General features: G+C 40.4%; 1 protein-coding gene across 4 annotated transcripts in view; it reads left to right on the top strand.

The window, feature by feature from the left end:
* plxnb2 (plexin B2) overlaps positions 1-25819 on the top strand; it is a 200609-nt gene that overhangs the window by 58064 nt on the left and 116726 nt on the right. For all 4 annotated transcript variants that reach the window (XM_033039921.1, XM_033039920.1, XM_033039919.1 and 1 more), the window contains exon 2: positions 6008-6111. The gene's annotated coding sequence lies outside the window, so the exon portion shown is untranslated. The remainder of the gene's footprint in view (positions 1-6007; positions 6112-25819) is intronic.

Genomic DNA, 25819 nt, shown 5'->3' with positions numbered 1-25819 from the left:
TTGGGATAGTCTCCTCAGGCAGCTCGTTCCATACACCTACCACCCTTTGTGTGTGAAAAAGTTACACCTCAGATTCCTATTACATCTTTTCCCCTTCACCTTGAACCCACAGTATGTCCTCTGGTCCTCGATTCACCTACTCTGGGCAAGAGATTCTATGCATCTACCCGATCTATTCCTCTCATGATCTTATGCACCTCTATAAGATCACCCCTCATCCTCCTGCGCTCCAAGGAATAAGGACCCAGTCTACTCAACTTCTCCCTATAGCTCAGACCCTCCATCCCTGACAACATCCTCGTAAATCTTCTCTGAACCCTTTCAAGCTTGACAATATCTTTCCTATAACATGGTGCCCAGAACTGAACACAATACTCTAAATGCAGTCTCACCAACGTCTTATACAACTGCAACATGACCTCCCAACTTCTATACTCAATCCTCTGACTGATGAAGGCCAACAAATTGCAGGTGTTGTAGTATAGAGCAAAAAACAAAGTGCTGGTGGAACTCAGTGGGTCAGGCAGCATCTTCGGAGGGAATGTTGTCCATTCATTCCTCCACAGATGCTGCCTGACCCTCTTGAGTTCCTCCAGCACTTTGTTTTTTGGCCATCTTTGTTATCTATTTTTGGAAACTCATTGTGGTAAATGATATTATGTTGTGTAAACTGAAACAATGGAACATTTTGAAGATTAAATCATGAGTAGACAGAACAGCTTATCTGCTTAAAACGAATTGCAAGCAGAGCTGAGAGCAACAGAGTAATAACAAAGCATCACTAATAAACAGTGAAAATGGGAAAATAAATCGTGGACTGAAGTGTTGATTTTATGGCCCTCTGTGCTTGCAGCTGAATCGGTATTGGATGTTGCCGAAGGAAAGATAGACTCAGAGCAGAGATTCCCAAATTATTATTGATGTTTCATATTCTTCATCCCCACAAGTCCAATACTAAACATTGACAAAAAATGATTTTTTTAATATTTCATTCCACCCTTACTAACCACAGCAGAACCATCATTCTGCATCCCAGACCTTGAAAATCAGACCATGCAAGCAACAAAACCCAGTAGACTTTTACGCGGAGTGGAGAGCAGTCCTGTGATAAGATTTTGAATTTCGAACAATGCGGTGACTTTGTATGGGCTGAGGTTGTTGTGATGATGGGGAGTTGCAACCGATGCAATACAGTCATTGCTTTGAAAACAGAGGGTTTGTTAATTAGTTCTAACTAATTAACAAACCCTCTGTTTTCAAAGCAATGACTGTATTGCATCGGTTAGATCTGGACTCCAGAGCCAGGGCAAACAACCTGTCAGCATCTATGCTGACAGGTTGTTTGCCCTGGCTCTGGAGTCCAGATCTAAACTGATGGTTTCAAGATAAAAGGGGCGTGTTATATTTAGTTTAGGACTTGAAAGAGCAGAGATTTCTTCGTTGGCAATTGTGAATCTTTGAATTTCTATTCCTGAGTGATGCTTAATTGGTCATTGTACTGAAGGATGCAATTGATGGAATTTTGGCACTGTGGGAATCAAGGAATACAAGGATTGGTTAGGTTATGAATTACTGGATGTTCAGATATTCAATCATAGCAGAGCAGGCTCAAGGGACTGGCCTATTTCTGCTCTTGATTTTTTTTTAGAGGCAAGGTATTTGTCAACAGATGGATGGTAAGTTTAATGGGTTCTCCCTGGAGTTATTTTATCTTGTCATATCAAGGTGTTAGAAGAATTGGGGCCTGCGAAAGCCAGCTGCCTGGAAGCAGGGAATACAGCCAGCCTTAGCTCCACACAGTGTGGGCTCCAAAAGGAAACCATGAAAGACATTTAATTTTTGTGAATAATCGGGATTCTTTGCAATGTATTTCTTCAATTATGGAGTTATCTGGATTTTAAAGATTTCATCTTATCTTATAAATCAGGAAACTGGGAACCATTTTTTAATCTAGTTGGTAACTTTTTTTTAAATCACTGCATATATCCAGTGCGATTAATGTCTGTATAATTGTTTGAATTGTGGTCGGATAATTGCAGACGCAAGCTGAATTTGAACCTGCATGGAGATAACTGATGTATCATAAATCAAAATTGTTGAATTTTCCATCCATCTGTCAACCAAAGCCCCCATTTTGTGCAGTTAAATTGCTGCAAATGTCAAGGACATGAGCCAACTCCATCGATTGACAATGAGCATTGTCATTTTAATCTTTGTAGAAGAATGAACTGCAGATGCTGGTTTAAATTGAAGGTAGGCACAAAATACTGGAGTTCTCCAGCATTTTGTGTCTACTGTCATTTTAATTTTACTGTTTGTAAATGACCCTGAAGGGGAATTGAATTAAGAGTTATTTACAGATTCCTTCATTTCCCACCTATTGAAATCTGTGATGAGACTATCCTTTGTGAACTGTGCAACGTTGGGAGAGTCTATGGCCAGAGGGCACAGCCTTGGAATTAAAGGACATATCTTTAGAATGAGATGAGGAGGAGTTTCTTTAGACAGAGGATGACAAATCTGTGTAATTCATTGTCATAGCCGGCTGTGGAGGTCAAGTCATGAAGTATTTTTAAAGCTGAGACTGGTATGTTCTTGACTAGTAAGTGCATCAAAGGCTACGGGGAGAAGGTAGGCGAATGGGGTTGAGAGAGGAAAAATCAAACGAGGCTCGAGGGGCCGAATAGCCCTACCTTTGCTCCTATGTTTTACGGTCTTGTGGTCTAACTTTAATTGGAATCTTAATATTGATAGAAAATGAAGGGGTCAGAGTGCCCTGAAAACATTGGAAGGTATAGTTCAGGAGAAAGGAGTATTTGGAAAAATATGCCAAAAGCAGAAGTTAACTCAGTAATATAAGTTGCTAAAAATATAAATGTAACAGTACGCCATTACTCAGAGGTTGATAAAAGGAGTCTGGATGAATCATAAAGGAGTTTACAGACAGTTTGTGGTAGTCCCCAGGTGTACCAATGCCCTGATGTGATAAGTTATATTGCTGTTGAATCCAAAAATGTGCATTGTCTTTATTTATTATGGACTTTGACTAATACTTAAACTGCCTCATGAACTTTAGTTTAATGAGCTCGTATTGTAATAGGAAAGTTGACCAGTTGTTAGATTGCTTTACTGAAAACTTTATTAATTGAACCCAGCCAGGACTATGTACCAGTTCGTGTGACTCATTGATACTTGCCATCTGTGCTCTGTACAGAAACCTAGTGGTGAATGATGATGACATTGTTCGTTGATAATATAAATTGAAACCCGTAGGAGTCGATAGCGTGCAATATGCAGATAGTTGGAACATTCCAAAAGATTAACGATAAACCACTTCAACTTCCAAAGAAATGAATCTGTACTATTTCAGTGGGGATTTTTTGTTTTTTGTTTACTTTGCCTATCGTCTCATTCCAACAAATTTGTGCCAAACCATGTGCCTTTGTAATGAGGAAATAAGTTAAGGACAAACAAGTTCATTCCACAGCTGGACACACGAGTAGGCAAAATGAATGAACAGACATTGTCCTTTCCCTGGGTAGGGTCGGCTCAAACTAGAGGCCACAGGTTTAAGGTGAGAGGGAAAAGATTTAAAGGACCCAAGGATCAACCTTTCCAAACAAGAGGGTGGTGTGCACATGGAATGAGCTGCCTGAGGAAGTGGCAGAGGCCACATGGCTCAAGCATGTTCAATTATGGCATTTAAATGAAATGTAGCTAGCTACATGAAAAAGAAAGGTTTGGAGGGATATAGGCCAGGCCCAGGTAAGTAGGACTAGCTTGGTTAAGCAAACGGCAAGGATGAGTTAATATTTAGAAACATTATAAATAAAGTGGTTTCCAAGCTGTATATATCTACGACTCAAACTTCTGAATTACCCTTGCATTTCCACATTTCTCCAAATATTCTTCACTCTTGATGCACGTTGTGAGCAACAAAACCAATGCACAAATTTGGAAATAATTAACATGAATCTGTGGCTAAAATTAAATAATAAAAGGTAACCCGTTTTTCCTGAAATATAGTTAAAAATACAAAAAAACGTGATTTCTAATGTTTTTAAATATGCAATTATTTTTAAAAGTAGTAGCTTGCCCTCCACGTGTCCTCTCTAGTTTGTAAACTGTAAGATTAATTGGGTTCGGATCCTGTGCCAGGTTTCCTCATTAAATCCAATCTAGCATGTGTTATACAATATGTGGGTTCAATTCTAGGGCTTTGGGTGGCCAGTGACTCCATTCAGATCAGCTGGTCACAACCAGCACAATCCAGCCCATTCTGCAAAGCACTGCACCTAGATCTTGTGTGCTGTCTAGAGAGGCCTGTTCAATCAAACCACGATTTGTATTCTAAAATTACATTAATCTATTCTTTGTATGACATGGTGGCGCAGAGGGAGAAATATTTAGAAGGGGGATACAGGTATCAAATAGACTTTCCTCTCAGCAGGAATTCATCTGTAGCTGAGGGTGAAATAATAGTCTTTAAGCTTATAAATTAAAAAAGATGTAGACGTAAATCATATTTCTGCGTGTGGAAGACCAGAAATAGAGCCACAAATATAAAAATAATCATTAATATAAAAAGAAAATCCTAAAACTACTCAGCAGGTCAAGGATCAACTATGGTGGGAAAAGTTATGGTGGGTTAGCATTTTAGGATAATTATCTTTTATTAGACTATTCATCCAATGGGGAATCTCAAGGAGAAACTCAAATGGTTATAAAAAAAAGTGGAAAATGCAAATGCAACGAGTGATTAAAGGCATTGAAGAGGAAGGAGAAAGGAATGGAAGGAAGGTTATACTGGTGGAATTAGATGTAGAGGGTGGGAGAAGATTCCCACGATACCAACATTACAGTTGGGCTCCTCTTTCTATGCTGTACGGTCAATGAAATATTGCAACTAATCCTGTTACGTTTCACTTTCCATTTATTTTATTTTCACACTGGGACTTTGATTTGACATTTAATTGTGTCGTGGTGGAGAAATGTACATCAATGAATTGTTAACACTTGGAAAATTAGACATTTCTAAATGGAACTTGACAGTGTCATGTTTCTGCCCTAATTTTTTGGTAGGCAATGGATGCAAGTGCCATCGCCAGGTGTAGTCACCTGATCCAAGCATGGTGTTTCCCAAACTAGGCATTCAATCAAAATCCCGATCAGAGTATGAACCGTTCCCACTATTTGTATTGATCACATTCCTGGCATAGTTTAAGCCAACCTAAATTTCACCTGAATATGACAATTTTTAGATTAATTTTATATTAATTATGTTCCTTAATTTTATGAATAGTATATTTTCCATTGATTATCTCAGATGTTTATAGAAATCATTATCTAATCAGCATATTTCGCCAGACATGTTGAATTGTGTGATTGGTCCTCATTACATCCAGTCTTCATTTTGATCAGGAGAAAATTGATATTTCAATGACCATCTGGAAGAATCCCTCAGCAGCTGTTGCTCATTGTTGAATTGCCCGTTCCCTTTGAATGAGAAGGCCTTTGTGCAATAAAATGGATGGCAATTTCCTGGACACTGGAGATTACTTATGACCTACCATCATCTGACAGTTATTGCTGTTTCTTGAATATTGATTTTATGTTTTGAAAGTCCGCATGGCTTTGCTTGATTAAAAGACTGCCCACAAAACTCACCACAATATCTAGGCTAACGGATGTAGATTTTATTGTCAGGCTGGTCGGGATGAGGATAGGCCCCATGCCACTCCAGTTCAATATGGTTAGAGGATCATTCCCAAGAGTTCACGTTCACTAGTACCATTTCTGTTGTGTGTGTGTTTATTCCTAATGCTGTCAAATGTATCATTTCATGGCGTTGCTATTGTATTTTCCCATAAAATTTCCAAAGGATTGCTTGCAACAAAATCGCCTGAGACTAAGTTCACATTTTCTTATTTTCTCTAACTGTGAGACGGAAATATGAATGTGACAAATTTTAATTCAGATTTTCATACTTTCTTGTTTTGTCTTCTAGGAGGTTTGTTACCAAAGTGGTCATATAATATCACTGATCTCCAGTAACTCCAGAACAGACTTGCAACACAAGCTCAACATCGGGACGTTAAGGCTAGTTTAGAGGTATGCGCGTTATGTTTTGACTGGCTGTTTCATTTACAGAGTCCTGCTAACATATTGTTCTGGTTAAGAGCCATTAAGTATAGAATGATTGATTACCTACTCTATATGGTGTGGAGTTAAAAATAGAGCCGTATCCAGGAGAGTGAAACAACTTCATTTATCTGTAGTTTAATTGATTATTATGATATGTTCTGCATAACCTATAGTGCATTATTCACGTTTGTCTATTTATTCTGGTCTGCAAACATTTATAATAGGATGAATAAATAATTCTACAAAAAATAATGCCTAAAGAAAGAAGCATTGGAGAAGCTGCTAATATCAATTAGCTGTTATAAAATCCATCTTGCTGCTCATCCAGATCCATTCTTCCGTTTCAAAATGGAAGAAAACTGACTCTAATGAAGAGCAGACAGATAAATGGTCTTGCATCTTCATTTAGATTAAGGAAGTCATATCACACTTTGTTGTTTATTGTAGATTCCATTCTACTGCTGCCGTGACCATGGTGCACTTCAACAGCTTTTGCTATTTATTGTGTCCTGGTGAAAGAACGATTTTTCCATAACAAAATGGAATGGAGGAAGTTGACATGTGGCATAGACTATATTGAATTTATGATGTTTATCAAACATCATATGTAAACAACCTACATGTTATTTGAGCATAAAGTACTCTCTGACTCTCTTATTCCTTGTGCTTTTGAGGTGTCGGGATGTGGACAATCTCCAAGATCTTGGCCCAGATGGATTTGGGTTTAAGATATTTCTGGAATTGGGGTTGGGGCATGAATGGGAGGCAAAGGGAATGAGGTAAAGAATTAGTAACTTGGACGTGGGTGACTTGGTGGATCTGAGTACATTATTTTGGATAATAAAAATGAAGGAAGTTGGAATAGCGGGAGTCAATTAGAGGTTTGGGAATAGCATGGACAAATGGGCATTAGGTTTGGAGGAGAGGTTGACAGATTGATTGCGGGTTGGGACAGATGGCTGAGGATGACTGGTAGAATGGAGATTGGAGGGAATTGGGAGATGGAATGGAAATTAGGTGTTGTGGTTTTAGTGCAGTCTGGGAGAGGGTCCCAATTGATTTTTAAAAAGTATGTAATTGACTTGCTTGACAATTTGATGCTGCTAATAATGGTCACTCAGTCCCAAGTTCTCACAAGATGTCTCAGGAAAAGGATTGTGGGTGATTGGCGGCTTCTGTGTGCTTCGCATATGGGAATGATGTTGGGTTCAAAGTGACATGGAGCCAAAAGCACACGCTTACATTTTCAGAGTAAAGTGAAATAATTTGTAATTATTATCTTTTTCTGTAGTGAAATTAAATAACTATTTTCAATTCCTGAAATAGACTCCACTGTGCAATTTTCTATTTTGTCAACATTGATTATAATAGTAATATGAATATCCTTTTTGAGATGATTTGTAAAACAAATAAAGCTAGATGAAATTTAAAACTCCAAAATGTATTGCTGATTGAGACCCAAAATCGAGAGGACACGATTCAGCCTTTAAATACTGAGGCTATCTGGATAATATAATTGGGTTTATTAAGTTTGCATAAAAATTCAGAGCTAGACCATAAGACCACTGCTAAAGCTTGCTGAAGTAGACCCATCAGAAAAAGAAATTAAGGATTAATGTAACAAAATAAAACAGGAATGATCACCTTTGTCTGAAGTTTGATGTTCGAATCATGAAATTCTCTTGCCAAGTATTTATAATGTACTTTTCTAATCAAATGCTGTACTTTAGTTTGACAGTCCTCTTCTAAAATGACAGGGAGGAGAAAGAGAAAATGTCTTTGCAGACACCTCAGGAGATTTGAGAGGGGTGCACGGGCAAGTAATTTGTGATCTGTGCTGAAAGATAACACGATGGAATAACGTGACCATGACACCTTCTGTACCTTAATTCTTGGTGATTTTGATTTATGTAATGTAGTTGAGGGCCAAGTAAATTGGTTTGTTCATTTTGCAACATAATCTTCATGGGTTTATTTGAAAGTGACAACTTTCCTAAGGGATCTGTCAGTGTTTGGCTGTCAAAAGGTGAATTTTGTGTTTTCACATCAGCGTCACAGCCAAACAGTGTGGCTTTGAATATAATTCTCAACATCTCTCACTGGTAGGGGTGGTTGTGTGATACTTGGATGTATGTCTGCATTATGGTGTCAAATCTGGTTTAAACATTCAATGGCTCGTTAGACCAGTTGAAAACTTCAAAAACATTTGGGATTGCAGATGGTCCAGCGCCTTAATTTGTGTTTAAACGCAAGGAGCACATTTGTATGTAGTGCGTTTTTGATTGGATTAGATTTTCCCAAACTTAGTGTAATAAATAAGCAGCAAATTAATACAGTGACTTGGTTTGAGATCCATAACTGCAATACAATAGCCTTGTCAAAGTATAATACATAGCCTTACCTCTGGCCCTTCTGAAGCCAAACGACAGCTAATAAACTTCCTAATGAGATTTTTGACAGTGGTGGGCCGTGATAAACTACTCGAAGAACATGCCTATGTTTATTGGGAAACTGACGGGATAATATGAAGCAGCCTAGATTGGAATGTGGAAATTCTTGAGCAGTGCCATATGTCTTTTTTCTAAGGAGTATCAGATTCTTTACAAGTTTAACAAAGTGAATTCAATTGGGAGAAGAAGAAAGAGCCCAAGGCTGTTTTCTTCTGTCGATCTGTCATTGTAACATTAAGGCATCTTTAGCCAGTGTTCTGCATTTCCACAAGAAAATTTGACACACAACATGACACTACATTTAAGTCTTTGGGGATGAATTGAGGGGGGGGGGGGAGATAGAAAAACAATGTGTGTGTGTGAGAGTAGAAGGGGTTGGAAGAGGGGCAAGTTGGAGCATTTATTTAATCTGTCTTGATATAATATTTATAAATGTTAGTATTGGCAATGTTTGTAGTATTGCTTTGCTGCACTGGAAATCAGGAGTACAAGATGAGAAGAGATATAGAGGAATCTAAGGAGAAGGGCGATGCAGTGTTGCTGCTTGGAGTTTGATGAAGAATGGGAGTTTTAACTTTGCAGTGGAATTCATAAGTCCTACAAGATTTCAAAATGACGGCTTAACTTTCTTCCAAACTCTATGATTCAATTGTAGAACAGTGACTAAAATATAATGCGATGCAGGAGGAAAGCTGGAGGCATGACTCCGACACAATAGGCTGATAGCTGCAACATTTTCTGAAATCACGCTGTTGAATTGTTTTATGAATAATGTTTTTCTGATCTCGTTATCTTCCGGTTTGGCAGTCTTTCTATTTGCACAAAATCGATTTGCGATAGCTCTATAATTTTTCAGCCAGTTCACTCACCGTTCTCCTGTGCTACAAGTGCGCAAAGTTCGTTCCGATCGGTTAAATGTCGTAAAAGTTAGCGAGGTTTAAATTTCTCAAAAAACTCGCTTGTGCAGATAGATCTCATCTGCCAGTCGGTGCCGCGCAGATTAGTCTCTTCCCCTGTCACTCCCCGGGACGGTCCGCTCCTTCCTGCACCATCGCATCTTTACTGGAACTGAGGGTGGCCGGCAGAGGTTTCCAACCGGATTTTCAGAGGGACCCGAAGCAGCCCGGCCCCAAGCAGCCCAGCACCGCCCCGCCCCAAGCAGCAGCCCCACCCCAGAGACCCAGCCCAGCCCGGAGTCTGTGATGTCGCCAAATGGAAAGCGGAGAATCTGATCCCGGTGGAGGAGAACGACCAGCTCCCGCTGCAAGTCCCCATCGCACTGTCAATTCCAGCCACTACCCCTGTGGTTCCCCCTCGCTGGCCCCTCCCCTCCTCCCCTGTGATGCCCCCCCCCCCCACTCCCCTCTCGGGGATGAAAGGAAATGAGCCACGTCTGCGCAGTTAGGGGCAATGGGTGATTGGTGGATTATTGCGTTGGGGGAATGGGTTGTGTTGGGGGAACGGGTGAGTGGTGAAATATTGCGTTGGGGAATGGGTTGCATTGGAGGACCAGACCTCCCGTGTGACAAGGACTTAACAGGTCCCACTTAGTCTAGTATTGGATAAGATTCAATATACAAAATGATCACAGCCTTGGTATTGCCCTGATCTGTGTTCTTTAGTTTGTGACCCAGTAACATTTGCTACGAATCTGGTCAGTTGTTGTTATTTGAATTCAACTAGGGGCAGCGAAGGGCAAGTCCTGAACTGGAAGAGAAGTAGAGCGGGTGAAAGTTCAAACTGGATATCTGCTGCAGTGGCAGACATTAAGCCTGGGAGTGGAAGGAATGGGGAACAAAGTACAAAAATGCATGGTGTAGGTTTTATTATCTGTTGGCAGGCATCCAGCATTATTCAAATAATACTATTCTTCCTTCCATTGTAGAACTTTGGATTTTTTGGTTCACAAATATTTTCCATGTGTGACAGATGTTTTGCATGTATGTGTGACTGACAAAATGAGCATGTATAATTCAACTGCGTATAGAGTAAGCAGTAGGTCTCTATAGTTTCATATAATCCCCTCTTAGAAACCTCTGGGAATAGAATAATAAAATATTGTAAATATAGCAAAAGTGAAACCGGTCTGGTATTTAGTGACATGGCATTACTGTACATTTCAAAGGTTCAGTGTGAATTGCAGTAGAAATCAATTGAATTGTACGTGGTTTTTGGTTTTTGTGTTAATGTATAATTTCTCATTTAGATTATGTTTCACATTCTGACTTTTAAATATTTTGCACATTGATGTGCTGCTCATTAGGTAATATAACTTTTTATTCTTTTGCTCCAATTAAAGGTAAGATTTATCCTCATTACCTTCTTATTGGGGTAATTCTATATTTGAATAAATTGAAGTACTGACAATGTAGAAGGGATTAAGTGCCTTAAAGATGAATATGAAAGGTAAATTCTGCTTTATTTAGTTTGTGCCAATCAGATCACCATTTATTGTTGGATTTTATTTTAGTAACTACCAACCAGCTGCATGTAAAAATACTTACATCAGGGGATATAGTTGGTTGCGGGAACAATTATGATAACTGCAGCTAAACAGCCATGTTTCACTCAATCATACAGAACAAATAGAAAAGGAACTTGCTGGATAATAATCACCCAAACATAATTGTTCTGTTCCAGAGGTGTTTATTGAAATCACAGGGTGCATTTGTATTTAAATTTGCCCCTGATGGCCATTATAATTCTGGAATAGAATATTTCCCTAAATTTTTATTTGAGATTTTTGTTTGGAGTGGATAAAATATTTTAGAGGGGGAAAATAAATAGCCACATTTTTTTCCCCACGGGACTCGGGTTGTCGAACCTGTAAACCAATTGAAAGCTTCAGACAATTATCAATTTGCTTTGCATTATTTATGTGCTAAGTGATTGTGGACTTACTCTTGCCCTGACTTCACAAGTGCAGGCAAATAAATGACTCATTTCATCAACAACAGCTCTGGATGCTTTCAAGAGCAAGCTAGACAGGACTCTCCTAAAATTTGGGAGCGGCTCACCACCAAGAAGGCCCAACCACAAAGACAAATTGTTGGTGTAAACATGGATAACATGATTTAAAACCTCTGTCCATATTAGGTTGTTCGTTGACCTAACATGTGGTAGCTTTATGCTATCCCATCTCATTTGGGTATTCAATTATTTACCAGCTCTGATCAAAAATCTGGTAATTGAAGCTGAAGAACTCGACTTTTTAAAAATCATTGTTCAGGCACTATACGACATATGCACGGCCACAATAGGTCCATACAAAAGAAGATCTATTCATCGCCCAATGCACAGATGGAGGCAAACCTTCACTATCAACTAAACAAATAGAAATGGCAGGGTTAGTGTTTGAGTAAGAAATCATTCTGCAGCTTGTAGTATATTAAATGTGAGGTACAAGTTTGGCACAAAGGATGTTTGGAGAGACTTGGGTTGTGAACAGACATTTGCTCGACGTTGCTGGCACTCCAAAGTTCCATGGCTCGAGTTCCAGAAATGAGTTTCGTAGCCTGTGGCATTTCTAATGTGTGTCTGGGCAGACATTCATGGCGGATTTTGAATGTTACCCTTTCGAGGAGCGATAATACATACAACCATAAATCTATGATTAGCTTGATACTAATTGGCTGTGGACTTTGCAGCAAGTGAGAACTATACCCTGTACTAATTAGTTCTCCACATTGACCAGTATGTCGAGCACTAATTTATATTACCATGTCAGCGCACACCCAATACTGCGCGCATGCTCAGAACTGTCACTACAGACAGACACTTGCCAGCACACACTCAAGTTCACAAATTATAGGAGTAGAATTAGGCCATTCGGCCCATCAAGTCTACTGCGACATTCAATCACGGCTGATCTCTGCCTCCTAATCCAATTTTCCTGCCTTCTCCCCATAACCCTTGACACCCGTTCTAATCAAGAATCTGTCTATCTCTGCTTTAAAAATAACCACTGACGGCTTTCACAGCCCTCTGTTGCAATCAGTTCCACAGATTAACTACCCTCTGACTAACGAAGTTCCACCTCACCTTTCTAAAGGAGCGCCCTTTAATTCTGAGGCCGACCTTTGGTCCAAGACTCTCCCAACAGTGGAAACATCCTCTCCACGTCCACTCTTTCTATGCCTTTCATTATTCTGTAAGTTTCAATGAGGTCCCACCTCAACCTTCTAAACTCCAGAGAGTAGAGGCCCAGTGCTGTCAAACGCTCACCATATGCTAACCCACTCATTCCTGGAATCATTCTTGTAAACCTCCTCTGGAGCCTCTCCAGAACCAGCTCATCCTTCCTCAGATATGGGGCCCAAATTTGCTCACAGTACTCAAAATGTGGCCTGACCAGTGCCTTATAGAGCCTCAGCATTATATATATCTCAGCATTACAACTCATCAGCAATGTACACGCACACACACACACACACACACACACACACACACACACACACACACACACACACACACACACACACACACACACACACACACACACACACACACACCATGACCATGACCATTTAAGGTGGCTGAAAGGTTAATCCTGGAGCCACAGACTTTATTGCACTGTGGGAGTGGATGAAGTGGTATTGGTGGTGGCATGTGGTTGGGTCGCCTTGGTGGTGAGTCTCTCCTTTTTGTTGCAGGACCATGTGTTTTGCAGTCTGTTAGAGGTCCTCTTCATGCATTTCAGCACCTTTGTGAACAGTGATTCACATACAAACGTCGACACTAACATGCATTGAATGAACAACATTAAGAGAATTAGGACATAGGCAACAGGGTTTTGGATGAACTCAAGTATGTTGAAAGTAGACCAAGGCAGTCCAGCCAGATGTGCACTGAAATATGTGAAGAATCTGGCAAGGAAGGAATGGGGATAAGGCCTTTAGCAGAAATGAGCTGAAGTTTAGTTTAGTTTAAAGATACAGCAGGGAAACATGGCCTTTGTCCCACCAAGTCCACAATGACCGACGGTCACCTGTTTACCCTAGTTCTGTGTAATCCCATTTCTATGTCTACTTCCTACACAGTAGGGATACTTTACACAGGCCAATTAACCTACAAACCTGCAAGTCTTTACGTTGTGGGCGGAAACTGGAGCACCTGGAGGAAACCCACACAGTCCCAGGGAGAAAGTGCAAACTCCACACACTCAGCACCCGAGTGAGGATAGAACCCCACTCACTCTGGTGCTGTGAGACAGCTGTTCTACCAGCTGCCCCATTGTGCCGCTCAGTAGATGTGCAATGAAGAAAATTGATCACTGATGGTATAGATCATCTCAGAGTGACATAAAGTAGCAAGTAGTCTGGTTTAGCTTTTGACTGTTGTCAAGGATTGGGATAGAGTCCATGGCTAGAGAACTGTGCTTATGATGTTGTAGGAAAGATTTAGTCGTTCATGAATGGATACCATACAGTTGGACCACTGGAGTAGCTAAGCGTGACACGGATAAGGTGGGCCTACGTGTGTCAGCATTAATTTGGAAACCAACATCGTTTTCAGTTTGTTGCTGATGGTTAACATGGAGATGAAAAATATGAGGAGTGATTGTTTGAGGGACACCAGTTGTAATAAAAAAAATTGCTGATTTTTCTTGGTGTAAGATAGAAAATAGGTGCAGGAGTAGGCCATTCGGCCCTTCGAGCCTGCACCATCATTCAAGATGATCATGGCTGATCATCCAACTCAGTATCCAGTACCTGCCTTCTCTCCATACCCCCTGATTCCTTTAGCCACAAGGGCCACATCTAACTCACTATTAAATATAGCCAATGAACTGGCCTCAACTACCTTCTGTGGCAGAGAATTCCAGAGATCCACCACTCTCTGGGTGAAAAATGTTTTTCTCATCTCGGTCCTAAAAGATTTCCCCCTTATCCTTAAACTGTGACCCCTTGTTCTGGACTCTGTAATCGGAAAGATATACATGGCATCAGGATAATTTGGTTTCTTGCAGCTGGAGGGTAGATGGTGCCGTCAACTGTGTTGAAGGCTATATACAGGTCAAGGAGGACATAGGTCAGAGATAGCTAGATTACATTATTCCATCAACAAATGGTTCATGAGGAAAGGATTCATTTGGATGCCTTTTTACAACTAAATGTTGTGATCTGCAGTTTGAAATGTAAATAAATTCCACTCTTGGTGATAGGGGGAAAGATAAGTAACTGGTAACGTCATCCAAACTGATTCCAACCTAAGATAGTCTGTTGATCGTGTCTTCATCTCAGTAATGAATCTAACAGTCTAAATATTTTTACTTAAACGCTCAACAATAGTGGCTTTTTAATAAGGAATTTGGGGGATATAAATTATTCATTTCAAAAGCAAACTTGGCATTTTTTTGTAGTTGTAAGGAATGTTTGCTTTTTATTTGAAAAAAGATCTGCCAACCAACCATAAAGAGTCTTTGGATAAACATAGTTGCAGATTTTTGCTGTCTGGTGGCACCAAGCAAGTATTGACCAACTACAAACTTATTTGAAGTATTTCTGTGTGATTTGAGATATTCTCAATGGTAACAGGTAGTGTCTTTTGGCCGTTTATGAATAACTAGTCAAAATCTCTCAATTTGCAGTTAATAGGGGGGTTGCACGTAAGGTCACTGGGTCATAGGGCTTGACGCACAGAGCCGCTCAATCCATCTGGAGGACATCCGTAACTTCCGGTATATGTTATTAATGCAAGAAACGCGTAGTTTCCTACCTGTTAAAAACCTCCAAAATGTTGAATTTATGCGCTGAAAAAAATTGTGGAAGTCGGGGTAAGTGTGAGAGACATGTACCCAATTTCAGAATTCCAAAAGTGAAGCGAAATGAAGGTAAAGAGAAGCGAGAGCTAAAGGGACAACAGCAGCTAAAGTGCTTGGCGAACATTGGCCGTGCAGAATTGAAAATATTGGGGATTATCGCGTTTGCTCACTGCATTTCATCAGCAGTAAGGCATTATTTGTGTTTTTTCTTGATTCCTTTGGTATCTAAAAAGTCTCAGAAGTGATAAATCTGGCTGTAAATTTTTCTTCAGATGCGTTTTCATTTTGTATGTAAAAACTCACTTGAGAACCATGGGCAATTTAAAAAATTTACAGCCAGATTTATCACTTCTGAAACTTTTTAGATGCCAAAGGAATCAAGAAAAAAAACAAATAATGCCTTAGTTGATGAAATGCAGTGAGCAAACGGCCAATGTTCGCTAAGCACTCTGGCTGTTGTTGTCCCTTCAGCTCTCGCTTCTATCTACCGTCATTTCTCCTCACTTTTGGAATTCTGAAGTAGGCTAAATGTTTCACACGCTTATCCTGATTTCCATAATTATTTACAGCGCAAAAATGGACAATTTCAGCGGGTTTTAACGGGCCCACTACGCTGGAAACAATGGTAAGTGCTTACCTGCAGTTCATCGCGTGTACTCCACTTGGAGTAGCATAGCAACAGTACGGGTCATGGGTCGTGGCCCGCCTGCCGTGAAACCTCCCTATTGATGTTGTTTTGTTTGAAGGCTAAATTAATTGATGTGATTTTCATGCAGTGACTTTAGCCACAGCATTTACCCATATTAAATACATGGGATATTGGGTGGTGTAAAGCATTATTAAGCAGTTTCAGGTGAGCATGTTAAGATCCAAGGCTTGCAGTGCCCTCCATAATGTTTGGGACAAAGACCCATCATTCATTTATTTGCCTCTGTACTCCACAATTTGAGATTTGCAGTAGAAAACATCACACGTGGTTAAATTGCACATTGCACAAAGATTTTTATACATTTTAATTTCACCGTGGAAATTGCAGCAGTGTTTATACATAGTCCCCCCCCCCCCCCCCCCATTTCAGGGCACCATAATGCTTGGGACACAGCAATGTCATGTAAATTAAAGTAGTCATGTTTAGTATTTTGTTGCATATCCTTTGCATGCAATGACTACTTGAAGTCTGTGATTCATGGACATCACCAGTTGCTGGGTGTCTTCTTTGGTGATGCTCTACCAGGCCTGTATTGCAGCCATCTTTAGCTTGTGCTTGTTTTGGAGGCTAGTCCCCTTCAGTTTTCTCTTGAGCATATAAAAGGCATGTTCAAATAGGGTCAGATCGGGTGATTGACAGCCACTCAAGAATTGACCATCTTTTAGCTTTGGAAAAAAATCCTTTGTTGCTTTGGCAGTATGTTTGGGGTCATTGTCTTGCTGTAGAATGAACCACCAGCCAATGAGTTTTGAGACATTTGTTTGAAATTGAGCAGATAGGATATGTCTATACACTTCAGAATTCATTATGCTACTACCATCAGCAGTTGTATCATCAATGAAGATAAGTGAGCCAGTACCTTCAGCAGCCATACATGCCCAGGCCATAACACCTCCACCACCGTGTTTCACAAATGAGGTGGTATGCTTTGGATCTTGGCAGTTCCTTCTCTCCTCCATACTTTGCTCTTGCCTTCACTGATATAAATCCATCTTCGTCTCATCTGTCCACAAGACCTTTTTCCACGACTGTGGTTGCTCTTTTAAGTACTTCTTGGCAAACTGTAACCAGGCCATCCTATTTTTGCAGTTAACCAGTGGTTTGCATCTTGCAGTGTAGCCTCTGTATTTCTGTTCATGAAGTCTTCTGCGGACAGTGGTCATTGACAAATCCACACCTGACCCCTGAACTTCCAACTTCTGCCATCAGGCCGCCGATATAAAGTCCCCCTATCCAAGAAAAACATCCACAAAAACTCATTCATACCCATTGCCATAAACAGCTTAAATAAAAAATGAACAAGGGACAAATTAACCCTGACGCACTGTCACTTTACACGTATCCACAACTTTTATCTTGTCTATTTTTATAGTTTCTAATCTTTATACTTGCTTTTAAGATCTATACACTCTGTGTGTGCTCGCAGAAATCTGTGTTGTATGACTGCTTATCAGTACATTGTCCTGGTTGTATGTTGAGCCACGTCAAAGAAGATTTTCTGTTACGACAGACAATAAAGTTTTCTGAATCTGAATCTGAAGAGTGTTACTGATCTATCAGACAGGTGTTTGGGGATTTTTCTTTATTATAGAGAGAATTCTTCTATCGTCAGCTGTGGAGGTCTTCCTTGGCCTGCCAGTCCATTTGCGATTAGTAAGCTCACCAGTGCTCTCTTTCTTCTTAATGATGTTCCAAACAGTTGATTTTCGTAAGCCTAAGGTTTGGCTGATGACTCTCACAGCTTTATTCTTGTTTCTTGGTCTCATAATGGCTTCTTTGACTTTCATTGGCACAACATTGGTCCTCATGTTGATAAACAGCAATAAAAGTTTCCGAAGATGATGGTGCGACTGGAGGAAAGACTCAGTGCCGAGAACTCTTATACCTGCATTAAGGAGTCAATTAAACACACCTGAGCAATTACAAACGCCTGTGAAGCCATGTGTCCCAAACATTATGGTGCCCTGAAATGGGGGGGACTATGTATAAACACAGCTGTAATTTCTACGTGATGAAACCAAAATGTATAAAAATTGCCTTTAATAAAATCTGACAATGTGCACTTTAACCACATGTTATTTTTTTCTATAACATATCTCAAATTGTGGAGTACAGAGGTAAATAAGTAAATGATGGGTGTTTGACCCAAACATTATGAAGGGCACTGTATATGGGCACAAACATCTGCTGTAAATCCCATGTGATCCACTCTTCAATGTTCATACCTCGTGTCCGTATCAGATGATATATGAACTGCTTTTCTGGATCACTATTCCAATTCAAATGTTGTTTTAATTATTTTCAATGTAAGATAGGAGATTCAATAAGCCACTTCTGTTCAATGGAATACTTTGTCACGAAGGGGATAGAACATTGCACAACATGTCATTGGCCAATGGAACTGGTGAAGCTCAGTTACTCAGATAGCCTCAGTCCAGGACTTGCAAAACTGAGGTGACGGATGCAGAAACTGGGGAATCCTTTCTTAGATCCTGAACCATGTTGCAGATAGTAGGATTTTGGATTAGGAGGAAACGTTGGAAGGCATGCTTTATTAATTTCACTTTAATCTTTAATATTCACAGGCTTTTACCTCATTAAACCTTATTTTGTATTTACTTCCAAATTAGTAGTTTTTAAATCTAGCAAGCTTGACTCTCCACATCTCAAAGGTGAGTACAGTGAAAGGGAGTGTGTGATAGCAGGTCAGATATTGGCCTCATGATTGAGACTACATTTTCCAATATTGAGTACAGCTATGACCATGTACTCTGCTTAAAAAAACAATGTTTCTAAAGAAGGCAACTTCAAATGTGTCACCTACCTTCTATACTGAAGGACAGATTTTTCTTCATTTGAACCACAATTCTGTGGCTCCTTTGAATGCAGTTATTAGAGGCCTTGTCGTACATTAGGCACAGAACATGACCAGCTCTCTTCACTTATCTCAACCCAATTCCTTCAATTGCTAATGAGCCTTCAGTTCTCTATCAGTGGTGCAGTTCTGTCGTTAAATATCTTTTATTTTCGTTCTTGAGCAGCTAGACTGGCTGTTTATTTTTGGATTCTGTATGTGTTTCCTGCCTTTCTGGCGTTTGTCTCGGTCTGGCATTTGCAGTATTGCAACATGCCATCTGCTACAAGCACAAGGATCCACAGCTTTCTGCAGCCCACTGGAGTTTTAGAGACTATATTTTGCCGTAAATCTCCTGGTTTTAGTGAAGACTTCTGTAACTGCTTTGAAGCATGGAACCTATTTAACTAGAAACCTAAATGTAGAAACAAAGAACTGCATATGCCGTTTATACCAAAGATAGACACAAAGTACTGGAGTAACTCAGCAGGTCAGGCAGCATCTCTGGAGTCGGGAGAAGGGACCCGAACCAAAACATCACCCATCCTTTTTCTCCAGAATTGCTGCCTGAGCCGCTGAATTACTCCAGCACTTTGTGTCTATAACTGGAAACTTGGTTTGCAAGCCAAACCTCTTTCCACTCATATTAAACCCACTTCTCTGCGCCAGTCTCTGTGATTAAAATCATCTGTTACAGAGCTGCATGCTTTTTCTCCTCCCTGAAGTTATGTGATGATAAACATTCTTGTTCTGCCAATCCTACTCGTGCTTCCTCTGCCTCCTCCCTCTCTCCCCTCGGAGTTAGTATTTAAGATGAGGGCACTGGTTTTTCTCCTGTACTACCTCAGACAGTGGTCTCAGCTGGCATTCACTGTAACCACACATTTTGTGAGACTCGTGCCTGCGCCATCAAGAAAACGGGATGACTGCCAAGGGAAACATTTGAGAGCAGGGGACTTTGCACCTGTCTTTAACCTCAAGTAGGTACAAGTGCCAACATTGTGACATTATCTGGGAATGAATTAAACGGTTGTAGGTATAGAAATGGATTGGCTTGGAGAAATGAGCAAACAAAAGGAGAGTTAGAAATGGGTTAGTGTTCTCCTTGTATGTGGTCTGGAAGCAATAATCTGTGATCTGGGGAAAGGCAGTTGTGTGGCAAAGAAAATTTTAGATAACTAAAAGGCTGGATGCTCCCTTTTCCATTCAAACGTTTTGAATCAATCAATTGTTAAGTAAAGAACGGTTTTAAACTAAGTGGAAACTCCTGGCCATCTCCAGAAATAGACCATTAGTTTTGTGCCCTAGCTATTAGATAAGACAATCAACCTGCAATTAGTGTTTTATTCCTCTGTTACAAATAAAGAGCTGTCCTTTTGACAGAGAATATAAAACATCACAATACAGCACAGGAACAGGTGCTTCAACCCATTATGTCTGTGCCGAAATGCTGTCAAGTTATAATGATCTCCTCTGCCTGCATATGATCTATATCCTTCTATTCCCTGCACATCAATGTGCCTCTCAAAAAGCCTCTTCAGCGCCACTATCAAATCTGCCCCCACCACCACCCGGCACGCATTACACGCATCTCCCACTCTCCATGTTCACACATCCTATTAGATTTCCCCCCTCTGACCTTAAAACTATGCCCTCTGGTCTTTGACATTTCCACCCTGGGAAAATGGTCTGACTGACTATCTATGCCACACATACTTTTATATATATATATCAGGTCTCCACTCAACCACCCAAGCTCTAGAGAAGCCAATTTGACTCTTCCTATTGCTTATACCCTCTAAACCAGCATTCTGGTGAACCTCTGCTGCACCCGCTGCAAATCCTCCACATGCTTCCTGTAATGCTGCACACAGTACTCTAAATGAGGCCTAACCAAAGTTTTATAAAGCTGCAGCGAGACTTCCTGACTCCTGTACTCGATGTAGGCAAGCATACGGCATCTCACATTTGCTCGGATCAAACTCCATCTCCTTATCTCCGTAACTGATTGAATTCCCACTGTATTATTTAACAACCTTCTTCACTGTCTGCGTCTCCACCAATTTGGGTGTTGTCTGCAAACTTGCTAACTGACGTATTTACATTTTCACACAGTTCCCTGCAGAACATTAGTGGTCACAGACCTCCAGCCAAAATAATACCCTTCCATTACTACCCTCTGTCTTCTATGGGCAAGCCAGTTCTGAATCCAAATGGCCAAGTCACTGTGGATGCACACAAAAGGCTGGAGTAACTCAGCGAAACAGGCAGCATCTCTGGAGAGAAGGAATGGTGACGTTTCGGGACGAGCCGCTTCTTCAGACTGGTCCCATGAATCTTAATCTTCTGGATCAGTTCACCATGAGGGACTTTATCAAATGCCTTGCTAAAATCCATGCAGTCCACTGCCCTACCCTGTCGATTCACTTTGTCACCTCCTCAAAAAACACTCCAAGTTAGTAAGATGTAACCTGCTGCACACAAAGCCATGTAAACTGTCCATAATTATCCCGTTCTCTTCTAAAGGGAAGTAAATTAAATCCTGAAGAATCCTCTCTTGCAGCTTGTGTAAATAAATTTGCACTGGTTATGGTTATAATTAGATTCTTAAGGCAAATTTTTGAAACTATAGGTTTTCATTTCTTAGTTCTGTAAGTCTGAATGTTTGCACGATTTATGTCAGGTCAATAATAATTTCTAGACTCTGCAATATTACCAGAACAGTTCTAACTGTGGGACTACATCTGAAATAATACCCCTTTACAGATACCCAGAGATGTTGCTTATTCCAAACACTTTTTACACGTTTAATAAAGATGAGTAAGCCAAATCCCAGAGGTTTTATGTATTCAAAGAAAACAGCTTTCAACTTTCTTCCCTCTGCCACTGTGCTGGATTTACCAAGTGATTCCCGTTGTGTAGCTCAAAGAAGCTTGCAAGTATTTTAGGTCACAAATTAACAATTCAATCGTCAAATGAATGTGCTCCACTCCTTTCCAAGGCTTCAAGGAAAAGTCCTGCGATGTCAAGTTGATTAAAATGTCAAAACAATTACGTGGACTATGCTTAAGAAATCTACAAAAATACTTGGGCTGATTAATTTACTTAAATTTTGCCTGCCAATTTGAACATTTCTTTGTTTCTTAAAGCTAGTGGCAAGAAGCCAACTCTAATTGCAACTGCAGGACGTTTTACCGAGTGAGTTACTTTACTGCTTCTCTTTTGCCCCCCTCTCCTCTATTTTCTCTGAAACCCATCTGGGCTCCATTGTTGATTTTAAAACATGCAAGCTTGATTCAACTGCTGCAGATCTATCTGAAAGACTGAAACAAGCAGGAACTGGTGCAGCAAAGGATGTGAGCTTTCCTTCACAGTTTTTCACATTTTTCCATACGCTTATTCCCAAACGCTGCCAACTTTTATAAGGGAAAGAAAAGATGGATGGAACATAACAATGTTCAAACATACAAGATCCTTAGGGTCTTGACAGGATAGATGTTGCGATGTTTGCACTCGTGGGGAAATCTCAAGCAAGGGAATGAAATTACGAGATAAGAAGCCAGTCATTTAGAACTGAGATACAGTGCCCTCCATAATGTTTGGGACAAAGACCCATCATTTATTTATTTACCTCTGTACTCCACAATTTGAGATTTGTAATAGAGAAAATCACATGTGGTTAAAGTGCACATTGTCAGATTTTATTAAAGGCCATTTTTATACATTTTGTATAAATACATATCACCACGTAGAAATTACAGCTGTGTTTAAACATAGTCTCTCCCCTCTCCATTTCAAGGCACCATCATGTTTGGGACACATGGCTTCACAGGCGTTTGTAATTGCTCAAGTGTGTTTAAATGCCTCCTTAATGCAGGTATAAGAGAGCTCTCATCACCTAGTCTTTCCTCCAGTCTTTCCATCAACTTTGGAAACTTTTATAGCTGTTTATCAACATGAGGATCAAAGTTCTGCCAATGAAAGTCAAATAAGCCATTATGAGACTGAGAAACAAGAATAAAACTGTTAGAAACATCAGCCAAACCGTAGGCTTACCAAAATCAACTGTTTGGAACATCATTAAGAAGAAATAAAGCACTGGTGAGCTTACTAATCGCAAAGGGACTGGCAGGCCAAGGAAGACCTCCACAGCTGATGACAGAAGAATTCTCTCTATAATAAAGAAAAATGCCCAAACACCTGTCCGACAGATCAGAAACACTCTTCATGAGTCAGGTGTGAATTTGTCAATGACCACTGTCTGCAGAAGACTTCATGAACAGAAGTACAGAGGCTACACTGCAAGATTCAAACCACTGGTTAGCTGCAAAAATAGGATGGCCAGGTTACAGTTTGCCAAGAAGTACTTAAAAGAGCAACCGCAGTTCTGGAAAAAGGTCTTGTGGACAGATGAGACAAATATTAACTTATATCAGAGTGATGCAAGAGCAAAGTATGGAGGAGAGAAGGAACTGCCCAAGATCCAAAGTATACCACCTCAAACACGGTGGTGGGGGTGTTATTACCTGGGCATGTATGGCTGATGAAGGTGCTGGCTCAATTATCTTCATTGACGATACTACTGATGATGGGAGTAGCGTAAAGAATTCTGAAGTGTATAGACACATTCAATCTGCTCACGTTCAAACAAATGTTTCAAAACTCATTGGCTGGTGGTTCATTCTACAGCAAGACAATGTTCTCAAACATACTGCTAAAGCAGACAAAGGAGTTTTTCAAAGCTAAAACATGGTTATTTCTTGAGTGGCCAAGTCAATCACCCGATCTGAACCCAATCGAGCATGCCTTTTATATGCTGAAGGGAAACTAATGGGGACTAGCCCCCAAAACAAGCATCAGCTAAAGATGGCTGCAATACAGGCCTGGCAGAGCATCACCAGAGAAGACACCCAGCAACTGGTGATGTCCATGAATCGCAGACTTCAATCAGTCATTGCATGCAAAGGATATGCAACACAATACTAAACATGACTACTTACATTTATATGACATCGCTGTGTCCCAAACATTATAGTGCCCTGAAATTTGGGGGACTATGTATAAACACTGCTACATGGTGAAACCAAAATCTATAAAAAATAGCCTTTATTAAAATCTGACAATGTGCACTTTAAACACATGATTTTTTTTTCTATTACAAATCTCAAATTGTGGAGTACAGAGACAAATAAATAAATGATGGGTCTTTGTCCCAAACATTATGGAGGGCACTATATGTAGAAATTTATCTCAGAGGCTGGTGAATCTTTGGAGTTCTCTGTCCCGGTGGGGAGAAAATGCTGGATCACTAGAAATATTTAAAGTGAAAGTGGCTAAATGTTTGTTAAGTCAAGGAACAGAGGGGCATGGTGAATTTGCACAGGAGAGGAGTTGGAGGGAAGAACAGATTATCCATGAACATATAAAAGAGCAGGACACGCTAGAAGGGACTTGTGGTTTACTCCAGCTCCTAATCTCTTGCATTCTTGTGGAGGGCGATTTGTACTGTTCTTGTACAGCTCTTAGTAAATTGGTCGAAGCCAGCGAGTAGATTAGATATTTGGCTTCCTAGTTTAGGAGCTTTGCAGCCTTAGTAAACCGAGGAATTGATGGGGAGAAATAATGCGAAGGAGAACAGTTTCTCTTTCAAATAATTTTTTAAGAAGTTATTGAATGAAGTTGTGTAGAGCCGTACTGGTAAACTTTTTCTGCACTACCTCTATTGCAAGTATATCCTCTAGAATTTAAAAAAAAAACATGGAGGTGTTGTAAATATTCAGCAGGTTAGACTGCACCTTAAACACATTAACCTTTCAGATTAATGTCTCCTCAGAACTATATATGCAAGAGATAAGTTGTGTTTTACCTACCCTTCCTTCTGTAAGGAAGCTGTTCAATTATCCAGCTCCTCTGTCTCTGTAGCAACTGCTCCACTGAAAATACCCTCCACAGATGCCTCTGAGATTTGCTTTCCACCTCATTGGCTTCCCCATTTAACAGAACAATATTGGTATTATCTGTCACCTTCAGTTAGATTCCACCATAGATATATTTTCCCCTTTTCTTACCTTTCAGGTTTCAGAATGGACCATTTGCTTCACTACTCCTAGTCTGTACTTTCAAGTCAAGTCTATTTGTCACATACACATACGAGATGTGCAGTGAAATGAAAGTGGCAATGCTCGCGGACTTTTGTGCAAAAGACAAACAACCAAACAAACTATAAACACAATCATAACACACATATTCTTTTACATAATAAATGATGGAAGGAAAAACGTTCAGTAGAGTTAGTCCCTGGTGAGATAGGCGTTTACAGTCCGAATGGCCTCTGGGAAGAAACTCCTTCTCAACCTCTCCGTTCTCACCGCATGGCAACGGAGGCGTTTGCCTGACCGTAGCAGCTGGAACAGTCCGTTGCAGGGGTGGAAGGGGTCTCTCATGATATTGTTGGCTCTGGAGTTGCACCTCCTGATGTATAGTTCCTGCAGGAGGGCAAGTGAAGTTCCCATAGTGCGTTCGGCCGAAAGCACTACTCTCTGCAGAGCCTTCTTGTCCTTGGCAGAGCAATTCCCAAACCAGATGGTAATGTTCCCGGACAAGATGCTTTCCACCACCGCTGCGTAGAAGCACTGGAGGATCCTCGGAGACACTCTGAATTTCCTCAATTGCCTGAGGTGGTAAAGGCGCTGCCTTGCCTTACTCACGAGTGCTGAGGCGTGTGATGCCCATGTCATATCCTCGGAGATGTGGACTCCCAGATATTTAAAACAGTTCACCCTATCCACAGGATCCCCATTTATCGTCAATGGAGTGTACGTCCTCGGATGACGTGCCCTCCTAAAGTCCATGATCAGCCCCTTCGTTTTTTTGATGTTCAAGAGGAGAAGAGTTTCATC

The sequence above is a fragment of the Amblyraja radiata genome, chromosome 21 (genome assembly GCF_010909765.2).
Source record: "Amblyraja radiata isolate CabotCenter1 chromosome 21, sAmbRad1.1.pri, whole genome shotgun sequence".
NCBI classification, from domain to species: Eukaryota; Metazoa; Chordata; class Chondrichthyes; order Rajiformes; family Rajidae; genus Amblyraja; species Amblyraja radiata.
The sequence above is the reverse complement of the archived record's forward strand: the minus strand, read 5'-3'. Positions and strand labels throughout refer to the sequence as shown.